This window comes from Lytechinus pictus, chromosome 12, assembly GCF_037042905.1.
Source record: "Lytechinus pictus isolate F3 Inbred chromosome 12, Lp3.0, whole genome shotgun sequence".
NCBI lineage: Eukaryota > Metazoa > Echinodermata > Echinoidea > Temnopleuroida > Toxopneustidae > Lytechinus > Lytechinus pictus.
In genome coordinates this window covers 14211088-14222915 of record NC_087256.1, presented here as the reverse complement: position 1 = coordinate 14222915, position 11828 = coordinate 14211088, and positions in this window count along the sequence as shown.

Here is an 11828-nt window from a genome sequence, read left to right as displayed (position 1 = left end):
AACAGCAACTTGAATCTTGGCTGTGAATGTTTCGTTAGCGATATTATTCAAGACTTTCCTCTACATTAATAAAAAGGATATCTGGGGCCATTTCTGCAAAGAAAGTGCCCCAGAGTGGGGACCTGAATCAATACTATATGGACAGAGTGTCTATCAATGATATGTACATTCTTTATTTTTATCAGTACATCAAACAAACAAAAAATTCTGTGACTTTGTGTTAGCTCTTTGTCAGGCCTGATTTATCATGTAATTATTTGTATTATGTTGAAGAATGAAAAATAAATTGAATTGAATTGAATTTTCAATGTTAAAAAAATAGTAAAATAAACTACAGCTGGATTATTTTAGAGTATTCCTGCAGTTCTATGACAGAGCTAAACCACAATGGAACGCATTTCATATTTCACTTGATGTTGCTCTTCCTACCTGACCTCCCTCCCTTATCCTCCCATTCTCTTTCATTCACTATCTCTCACTCTCTGTCCGCCAATTTCCATCATCAGCTTTTTCTGTGTACCACGGAATATGAAAGAAGATCATCTGTAGCAAGGGGTCACTGAACACATCCATCATCAATAAACATTGCAGATTTTCTTTTCTGTCAATTCATCCTCTTAAATGACAAGTCCACCCCAGCAAAAAGTTAATTTGAATAAAAAGAGAAAAGTCCAACGAGCACAACCCTGAAAATTTCATCAAAATTAGATGTAAAATTCAAAGTTATGACATATTTAAGTTTCGCTTAATTTCACAAAACAGTTATATTCACATCCTGGTCGGTATGCAAATGAGGAGACTGATGACAGCACCCACTCGCCATTTCTTTTGTATATTATTATATGAAATATTACTATTTTCTTCCCGTTGAACTATGAAAAAAGTTTTATTCCTCCCTGAACATGGAGAATTACCATTTTTTGACATTGGTAGTACATGATAATGAATGGACAAAACTTTTTTCTGCCCCATCCTGGTACAAGGGCCCTGTTTCATAAAGAGTTACAACTGTTGTAACTTTGCCATTATGGCAACTACCACAGTAACCTTGATTTTGATTGGCTGCTGAGCCCTGTTGCCATGGTAGTTGCGATAATAGGAAAGTTACAGCAGTTGTAACTCTTATGAAATGGGCCCCAGGTCCTTATTTATGGCTTCATCATGTATTAAACTTTTATACCCACACCACCATTCACTGTGGAATCAGTTTTAGAATTTTTGCATTAATATTTAAAGTTCTCAAGCTAGTCAATGCGGATAGAGGTATTGGTGTTCCAGCTGCCTCCTTCTATGAGAGCAATCGCATGAAATTGCAAGAATAACACCGTGCCGTTGAGAGTTGCAGTATTGATTAGAGGAAATCAAAGTGGCAACAGATTGGCTGTCACCGAGTCGGCTGGCTGACAGAATTCATTTCATAAATTGCTTCTTATTTACTCTGCCCCAAAATGACTTCTTCTCAATCATATCTTCCTTAATCAAAGATAAAAAAGATCTCGAGGAAAAAAAACAATTAGATTTAAGAAAAGTAGATGAAATAAAGAAGAGCACTTTGGATAAGACCCAGTTGAGGTACTCCTGCTAAAACTACTACAAATCTTGATATCTTACGTCTCCATGAAAATTAATTTTCAATTGAATCAATATCCAAAAAATATTTTGTATTCAGATCAATCAATAAAAATAGATTATATCCCAGTCTTCAAGTAAAACCATAGAATGATATATGTGTAGATGCAAACAGAATGGTTCATTCAAAAAGAAAAATAAGGGAAATATAGCCCATATACCAGATGTAGGCCTACAATTTTGAACATATCAAAACAAGAAAAAACAAGGATTATTTATTGATTTGTTTGAATATAAGTGTTTTTATTGCGGTGTGTTGGCTCAATTGGTAGAGCCTCCGTCTCATATGCGATAGGTTGGGTCAGACCAAAATGTGTTAATAGATCAGAGTTGCTGCTACCAGGGGCGGATCCAGGATTTTCCAAAAGGGAGGGCACATTTCCCCCCCCGAGGAAAAATTTAACAAGCCCCCCCAAAAAGTCTACAACAAATAAATTTGGACATTTCGTCCACGAAGAAATCTGACAAAAAAAAAGGTCTTCACTTTCAAAAGGGGACACACTTCTGTCTTAACGGCATTTTTACATTACAAATTTTAATTGTGCCTCTCAAAAGGGGGGCACGGGCCGGCTGTGTCCCCCCATGGATCTGCCAGTGGCTGCTACCCTGTTTGACTTTCCAACAATTTAAGGGATAGAGCAATGTCAATCTGACGCTACAGTGACTGCCGGGCCTACGATCAATTGGTCACAATGAATTTTTCAGAGTACCGGTACTTCTATTTCAGATTTCTATTTTGAAGAGTAAAATATGGATTCTCATCTACTTTTTTTAAGGAGGAAAAGGGGAGAAATAATGGATGAGTAAGCAGTGAACAAAATTTGGCTAATCATATGAAGTACTGAAGCTCAGAATGGGGGAGTAAGCTATCACATTCAATCAATGGTTTTATCACACAATTTTCTTTCATTTTAAAACAAGCACATTTCAAGAATATCATAATCATTATGATAAATATATCCAATCATTCACAAAGCAGCACTCCTCCACCGCGCAACTATGTATTTCTTTGTATCCATAGTTGATCCCGTATGCAGGAGGCGTTTGTGGAGTATGATCTCATATGATTCTCCTCGAGTGCTAGATCTCTGCTCGTAGTGTGATTCACTGAGCAAATTTGATTTTCTCATTATGAACAGCTTTCCGTTCTGATTAGATGGCTAGGGGGCATATTTGTCTTCCTGCCCTTGCAGTCCTCCTACATGTACCTTCAGTTACAGATGGGCCCAGTCATCTTGTGATGCGCAATAGTACGCACATCTCCACCAGTCGTATGTTTTCAGATATTAACAGGGATGCTTGGTAGAAAAGTCTAAAAATCATCTAGAATTGCCCCCTTTTCCTATACGTGAAAGACATGTTTTCTGTGACTGAAAATGCATGTATGTTTTAAAAAAAGTCTGAATCAGACTTTGGTCTGGAAATTGGCATCCCTGATTATACCTAGATAAAATTAAATCTAGATCAAAATAATAAGATTTTTTTTTATCTGCGATGGAGAATTGGAGACGTAACATTTTGGGGGGCTTACTGTAATCTCGAGATTGCAAACTGAAATCAATTTAGATTTATTTACTATTTAGAAATAACAAACACCCATGATTTGGGCAAAAATTCATAACCCAAAGCAGTGGTGGCTCCAGGGGGGGCACATCTAGCCAGTGCCCCCCCCCCCTTTGAGAGTCATGGGAAATATTCTTAATAGAAATATGTCGTTCAAACAGAAGTGAGGAGCCTTTTTTTTTTTAATTTGAAGCGGGACAAAATAACCTTCATTTTTTAATCTTTTTTTCTTTCTTTTATTTTGTTTGTTAAATTTTCCTAGGGAAAATGTGCCCGCCCCCTTTGGAAAATCCTAGATCCGCCCCTGGCCCAAAGTATGCATGCCCCATGGACACAGGCCACATACCTTATTACAAGAATCTAACATTCTCACTCATCGTCTTTTGCTTTTAACTCCTTTAATTTCAGCATAAACAAAACAATGTTATACAAAGTCTATTGAACAGTCGTGGTCATGAGCAATGCTACATATACCCAATAATATGCAGCACAACACTCGCTTCCTACTGTCAATAAAAAGATTAATCCCGCAACCTATCAATTTACTATGTCATTAATATTGACAGCAAGGTGTACCTGCCTTGCATGAAATACTGGGCAATTACAGACTGAACTGTTGGCCCTTCATATACTCAATTAGTGAAGCAAATAAATTCATGCACTTGTTGTCCAATTAAATACAGACCTCATAGAGGCCTTAAGTGTATAATGAGTCTTCAAAAAAGACACAAAATAATAAAAAAATATACATATATATAATTATATATATACTAAAAACCCCCACTATAGGACTAGCTGGGTGGAACTGATATATATCTTAATACAAATTCCCAGTAAGAAATGAATGTGTTTCAGCCAAATGATCTAGAAAATAGTCAAATATGACTAAATTTAACAGTTGCATTGCTGAACCTTTTGTTGAGCCATACACATACTAGAATATTGATTTTCTAAATGTTCTTCAATTGGGCAACTCTAGAGTCAAGAAAAGATAGTAACCTCAAAGTATTTCACTTTACATGTAGGGATGTTTAGAGTCGATTCGAGTAAAGCCATCCATTGCCCTCATGCACTTCCTATGCTGCTATATTAGAGTGCAAAGAATTAACAGTCTTTCTATACATAGAATACACTTTGATTTATTTTACTCCACGCTGACAAAAATCAAGCAATAACAATATTCACAAATATAATTACTTTTCTACTATATAACTTCTTCTAGCTGTAAATTTTAATCCATAAAAATTGTATTGCAGATGCTCCGACCCACTGGATAATTCAAAGGATAATTCATTCCTCAAGATTTTTAATATCAAACCCCTTAAGCCAGAGGATGAACGGGTTAAAAGATTGAGCTAGAAGATCACCAGAGTCTGTGACATTTTCAGTGATTGAAATTCATTGACTGTTGACATTTCCTCAAGCAAGGCCGAACATGCCGTGTCTATTGTCATCCAACCAGCCGATTTATTTCATTTCCCATTTTTCTATCATTTTTTCCTACCGTGCAAGCAGCGATCACAATGTGCTCTATGAACCATGATTTGTAATTGCTTGCCGGAATAGAAAACCTTGAACAAAGGAAAGGAATATGTTCTTGAATCTGACCTATAAATTATATGTTCAGTTGTGTACAACCCCCGCCCCGTCCATCTCGCAATGATCTTTCGTCAATAATTCAATAATATAGCAATGTTTTCTCTGAGAGAAATGTTACATTACATTTACACATGCATATCAAAGTCAATGTACTTCTACATTATCGCCAATATCACATAACTAAATATTACTTTCAAGTCTGAACATGACGTTAATTTATGCATTAGTGACCATCTAGCTCCGAACGGGTGATATATTGCCGAAGAGAGGTTAGAAAGATACTGGTAATAATTCCATTCTGACACTGAGACTAAAACGATGTCCAGATGCTCTAGTTTATGCTCCACATTAAACACCAAGATAATTATTTCTTCATATAAAAATAATATTGATATCTTTATACACTGTAGGATGATAATCAAAGACCTTGTGCAGATAAACAAGCTATTAATGTAACTAATCAAATAAATTATTAGCTACATGATGTAGATTATTAGCTACATGATGTAGATTATTACTTATTAAATATTAAGGCCATGGCCTGAGCCAAATAATACTATCCTTGAGTGAAATCGATTTAATTTTCAAATTTTCTTTCGTACAAATAAGAGGAAAATATCAATATATTATTTGTATGAGTATCCCTCATAAAAATGATAGGGCATGGTACTCTAAAATCTATCAAGATTGCAAGGTCATCGCAAAAAGCAATTAAATTTAGTTACTTTACATAGTATATGCAAGATAGCAAACCAAAGCAAAATGCTATACTGTGAAATTAAGTAAAATAATAAATGAATGGAAAAAAATAGATTTCTGAAAAAAATGACAGATAAATTGCGAAAATTTTCTGGAAATGAAAGGTTTCATGTGGATTGAAAGTATTTCATAAACTAGCATTTGTACAGTGGTTTATTTCAAGTTATCTTATATTCAACAACAAAAGTGCCCTTTTCTAAATGACCACTGCTGTACATCCCATTGAATTAAAATCATCCTCAGGAATAAGTCATAGAATATGAAATATCAATAATATTGGCCCATGTAGTAAAATAACAAATGAATGGAATAATAAGTACAGAAAGAAAGAAAATGATGAATGAATGAATATATAGCTTTATAGGTAGGTCAATAACTTCAACATCTAAAATCTGGTTTAGTTGGTCAAGCCGAAATAAAATATTTAACAAGCAGCCGGGATGGAATAAAGTAGAGATATTAACAGTCATCCCTACCCTGTAAGAGAATTTGTCATTCCATGTGAAGCTCTAAATTTGGCTGACGTCACCAGAGTAAATATATTGAATGATTTGAATTATTTTGGACTGTCTACGAAAGGTCGTCTGTTCGTAAGCTACATCTGTCAAATTATATTCCAATAATAAAACAAAGATATGCCCATGGCTGTATGGTGCGGAATACAACTACCAGTATAAAGATCTTTAAAAATATAGAAGTTGCATTAGTTGCACAGAATAATCATCTGTTTGATGTGTAATAAAACAATAAATATGTTTGAAATACAATTCATTGATTTCAATTCCTAAGGTGCCATTCACCCTTAATCTAACATAAAGTGAATATGTATTCTTATTAATTTCACGATTAAAAAATAAATCTTTTGGATTCAAATGAAATCCAGTAATAAACTAATTGCTAACTACAGTCTAATTAAATTATTCAGTATTATGTATTTGATCTTTTTACCTGGAAGAATTTGAAAAATATGACTCCTTGTTAAAAGGGTTAAGGTCTACAACAGACATAATACAAATGTAGTACAAAATGAAATTGTGCTTTAACATACTGAAATACCAAGGACAGAGAAGACGAATTGTATATAATGATAATTAACATTGAACTATTTTGGCATTTTAAATATTGCTAAACTTACAAAATTTATACACCTTTGATGCTTATTTATTTTGATTTAAGTGACCCTTTCATTGTCTTGACTGTTTGATTCTGCTCAATTCATGTTGATTTCAGACCCCCGTTGTCTTTTAATGCAAGGCAATGAACACCATTGAAAGACTACTGATGCTGATTATTTCTAGTGATGAAATATCGTGGATTTGAGTGATACCTCTTTTGTATGGTATCTCTTATGTTACAGGATACAGATCTTAAACAGTTTTTATAATAAACTTTAGTTTCATACAACAAGTGATAAAGCTAGGAATAAAATGTTCTCCTTGGGTGCTTTAGAAAATTGTCCTGACCCAAGAAAGAGATCCCATTTAGTACCCCCCCCCCCCTATTTACCCTCAACCATCTTGAATCACTTAACCAAGTGATTCTAAATCACCTGAGTATCTTCTACAAGGAAGTCCCTTTCCGTCAACAACAATACTACCTCTTCCTTTCACCAGCTATTCACCCTCCATCTCCCACTCCCCAATCGCCATGACGATGACTCACTTCATTAATCTTCATGCGCGCATACATCAGAGTTCCTGATTCCATCGCTCCACTCCGACACACACACTCACACACATGTAACGTGGGATTGGTAGAGTCGCATCCACGCTAGATCCCCTCCGATGCGTTATGCACTGGCAACCCTCCCCATCGGGATGGTGCAAAACCAATTAAGCATCCACTAGAGTCTCTTGCCGGGTTACTCTCCCGCAAAACAGGAAAATACAGTATTTTATCCGCTGCCTTGTCCACAGCAGACCTTCGGGCATGGTAGAGATATTGATTATTGTGATGCATATCACTAGAGTGGAATGAGATTCGATTCCCTTAATGAGCAAAAGGCACAGAAACCACACAGAGAAGGGGGAAGTGAATAACATGTAGCTTCTTCCCCTGTGAAGACACAGACTGTACCAATTTCATATTTTTCCCCTGTATTGCAGAACTCATACTGAAACACTATTTCTCACGATTTCATTTCATTTTGTGAATTCAAGTGAAGATAATCTTTTCCAAACCCAGGAGTATGAAAAAGGGCAAATAAAGGGAAATAAAACTGTTCTATTAATTTCAATTCTTTATCCTCAGTGAGAAAGGCAGATTTTACATTTGGAAAGAGAATTAAATCAAAGTGTACCGTATGGCATTTACATTTCAAGCCCTTGAAAACCTAATACATACACCTGTCAGTCAAGAGGTGTGCATTTTCAACTGTAGGGCAGAGTCATATATTTATAAACATGACTAAGGTCCCTGCTGCATTTAATTGATTCAGGCAATGGTGATACTGGCTGAATCACGATCCAAAATGCATCTTTAAAGTAGGTTTGAGGTGGCTGCCCTCAATCACGAATAAGATAAAAATGCATGAATACTAAACATGTTTCACATAATTTAGTGCCTGGTTTGTCATGTAGACCTTAAACTGATATCAGTTTTAAGAAAGATTGAAATTCAAATGGCACAAAGGGCAAAGTATCAACTGACTATTATATTAATGATAAACATAAGAAAGAAGAGCTATGGGTAGATGTACACTGGGATACTCCTATCAGTAGTAGATATTAAAACACTATTCGTTTCAAAAACTTACTCTTTACCCCATTCCTTATCTTGCTTTTTGTTTTATTCTTTCTTTCTCTCTCTTTCTCCATTTGTTTTGCTCTTTGTCACTGTCCCTAACCCCCTCCCCCGCTCCCTCTCTCCCCCGCCCCTCATCCTACTTCCTTCTCTTAATCTTACTGACAGTCCCAAACACACTTTCTTGTGACTAATAGTAATACAAATGTCTAATTGTTAAAAACATAAACTTGCTCTATCGTAAATATTAAAATCGTAAATTCCAAATAACAATTAATCTCTTAACAAAGTGCTTCATCTGACATGCATTGTATCCAGTAGGCACAACTACTATCCAAATTCCAAATCATTTATGGAGAAAATATCCCCTGGGTAATATAAGTATCCTCTCATTAACATCAAATGAACTTGCATTTCAAGCCCTAATTCCTTTTACCTCGATTACTTCCACAGAAGCGGGCTCGGATCCTGCCGTGCTCAAAGAAACTCATTAACGAAACCAAAGAAAGAATGTCGAATTTGCTCATCCCATTACTGTATATCACAATGAATATTGGTAGGTCCACTGACCGCTTAATGTGTGCCATCAATTCTATTTCATTTGCTGATCTCTTGTTCTTTTCCTCATCTGTCCCATATCTCATACTTTCAACCACTCGTAATTTTGACAGCTCTAGGTTGTTTACTTTCTCTGCATGACTCTCTTGTCAGCTTCTCCGGATTTTAAAAGCTTATTCTCTCTAGATTTTTAAATAACTTTAAACTCCTGTTGGTCATCAAATTACTGCAAGATCGTTACACTGTATCATGTATGTATGTGTGTACAATTATTATCAATTAAATTCACAAAATTTTTCCTTTAAAAAATTACTATGTCATCTCAATATTCTCAATTCTTAGAGTCTTTGTCATTCATTTACTTAATAGCTCCATCTCTTATTCCTTATCTCTCTCTCTCTCTCTTCAATGAAATATGTCTTACTGTCCAAAACATACAAGCAACACAAAAACATATTGAATGTAAACCTAACCAAGTACTCTTTTGTACGACCAGAGCAAGGTGACATCTACAATACAACCATACAATGCAAAATTGATCTTCAATAGTATTTAACAATAGCCTTTCTTGTGGATACCTCGTCACTCTTCAGTCACGCCTTGCCCCAATCTGTCACTGACTTGCGGCTCTATAGATACAAGACGCCTCCAAGGTTCCTTATCTCTGATATCAATAGAGTTTGCATTTGGAAATGGCATGTAATTAAGTTTTTATTGGTGGTGTTTGATGAGGCAGAGAGATGATGCTCATCGGATAACGACCCGTGACTCCGGCTAAGCACCCCTATCCCGATAGAGAATACCAAGGGCCCCCTCATCAATGGAAGATAGCTAATTCTTGGAGACGATCTCCAGATCCCTAGACAAATTGCTTGTCTTTAGGAAATAATAACCTAGGTCACATATCCCTTTCAAGAAAGAATGGGCTTCCAATCAACTCAAATCCCTAGACGAAACTAACTATTTGGGGCATTCCAAGAAGTGAACTGCGTAGTCCCTTGCACAGATGTAACATTTGCATACCGTAACCTTTAAAACAAAAAGTCCCAGCTGATTCTGAGTTGATAATCAGAAGAACTTCAAACTTAAAAATTATGTTCAACTCTAATTTCTATTTGTATACTTTATCAATAAAAAAGTGTTAATTTGCATCATGAAGTAATTGAAAATTCACTTTCAACTGGAGATGCATGTTTTTTTTAAACAAAATATTTGCCAGACGCATCAATTTTTTTAGTACTACTACTCTGTTTCTAAATCTAAAAAAAAAATCACACTTCCTTTATTAAATGTTTGATATATGTTGATAATGATTTAACTTTTTGACTTTGAAGAATCACTTTATCCAGTACCTATATAAATCTTGTATTTCATTCAAAATTAATAAGAACTGCCTTTTATCTTCACCATGCACCTATCAATGTACTCATCAGAGGAAGGTAAATGAGCTGCTAATTGGGAACAAAGTCATTATGACAAACTATAACGACAACATTAAAACATGATCATCATTTCTTTGACATTTCACTTTGATGACGCATCTTGATCTATGACTCATAAGGCTTTCATATAACATCAAACTCCTTTAATCTTGGAGTAAACATGGAACTCGAGGATGCATTTTTGCTGCCAACCAGCATGCCTCTACATGCAGTAATGACATTTTATTGTGAGTTTTTTAAACAATTTTTTTCATTCAAAATATGAAAGGACAGGGCTTTCTTAAACAGAGGTTCGCAATCAATCGCTAAACGTCAATGGCCAATCAAAATTATTGTTGCAAGCACATTTTGCTCAAAATAATGGCCAAGATCCAATTAGATCTCTTCTTTCATAATTGCAATCCATTGCAAACTTTTTTTATAAAAATCCTGAATACATTTGTAATTAATTTTAAAAATGTTCTTTTACCTTCCATTTCCATAACTTCTACCTTATCTAATCTGATAGTTCAATAAGCACTTTTACGATTACAGATTTTAATTAAGTCTACAATCTTTGCAATAATGTGTGCACTTTCTCAATATGACTGCTTTGAAATGCATGTTTCTACAGGCTCGAAGGGGGCCTCACTGGAACTCTGAGCAAGGGATTATTGTAGCCATTTGGGCACCCATGAACTGAAAAAAATATATACTAAATAGGGGCCTGTATACTTTTACAGGCTAGATTAGGTTATTGCCTGATTATTGTTTTGTTGAGCCAAGATTGCTTACGATGTCATAGACATGCTGAGAGAATGGCTCTCACCTCCCTGTTATTTCTTGAAAATAGAATCATAGCAAATTTCAACTGTACCCTTATACCCAGAGCAAAGGGTATCTTTTTTGGTAACATGATTACAAAGAGGAACAGTTTGTCATTTTGCAGGCATAAAATTATGACCACACTTTCAAATACATTGTTTATTATTGCTTATAAATTTACCATGGACCTGCATCATGGCCCTAGAAGGATGCAATTTTTAACAAATCATCAATACGCGAATACTTACAATACAGTAAGACTTGACAAGCCTTCAAACGCTCTGGGTTCAATATAACTGATGGCATTTCTGCTTAGATTCCTGTATTGAAAAGAGAAAAAAACAAAGAAACAATGGTAATTAAAATCTGTTCTTTTAAAGCACATAACATATAGTTACGCATGTACCTATATATATAGTCATGAATAAACTTATATTCAATCAAAATAACTATAAATATGATGATCTTTGATTTCCACCTTCTCTAGCTGTGTCCCATTTCGCAATTAAGTGTTGATACAGGGTACCACATGCTCAACACAGGACAACTGTAAGGGATAATGGTACAAATTGTAATTTCTCCAAATATCTTTCAGTGACCATCTTGCTTCGAAGTTTGAAATAAAATAAAAATAAAAACTTCATCTCTTTTGTTTTCTTTTTATGTTGATTTTTCTTCTGTTTTATTAAAAAAAAATTATTTCTGGTTAGGGACAAGGAATATGGTCGAGAG